A 779-nucleotide genomic window follows, 5' to 3' on the forward strand; every position below is an offset into this window, starting at 1 on the left:
CTTCCCTATTTACGCATGTATAAAGGTGCTCTGAAATTCCCGTTTATCGAAAGCCGCACAGGAATTTTTTATCAAAAAATTGACGAAAAGAACGTGTTTCATGTTTTAAAATTACTTGTTCTCATATATCATTAATATTGGCTCATCACATTACCTGTTGTTGAATTATTTTATTTTTTCACTTATTTTCCCTATATTTTATTATACGTTTATATTATTCCGTATTCTTTAAAAGGGAAAGTCTCAGATCACCTCGATCACTCCGAATTAATGCCAAGGGGGAAAGTGAGCCCGGGGTTTTGGCTGAGTATTATTTTTTTTGTTCGCGGGAAGAAGGGGCCTTCTTTTGTTCATTTGGCGTTTGAGGAAATGCTGTTGAGGCGTCTGTCTGTCACTGGCGGGGCGATACCAGTCAAATAGTAATAGAAAAGAATGAGAGAAAACCTTTCAGTTGGAGAAGCAGTAAGGGGGGGGGGGGTAATATAAGAAAAAAAAACGAAATTTTTTTTGTTGAGTTAATTTTGAATAAAAATTTAACGATGCATTACCGAAATATTCAAAAAGTTCGTTTTAATAAGTCCGAAAGGGATGCTGGTAGGTGTAGTTTAATTAAACTGTAATAAAATATGGATTCCATCAAAGGGGACAAGGTAGTTCCCCAAAGCCAGCGGGGGGTTGGGGAAAGGTTTTCCAGGGTTTGGTGAGAAATTTTTGGGTTTGCAAAATAAGCAATTATAGCGTTTCAGTTTTTTTTTTTTTTTCTAAAAGTCCACCATAGG

The sequence above is a fragment of the Penaeus monodon genome, chromosome 32 (genome assembly GCF_015228065.2).
Source record: "Penaeus monodon isolate SGIC_2016 chromosome 32, NSTDA_Pmon_1, whole genome shotgun sequence".
Lineage (NCBI taxonomy): Eukaryota > Metazoa > Arthropoda > Malacostraca > Decapoda > Penaeidae > Penaeus > Penaeus monodon.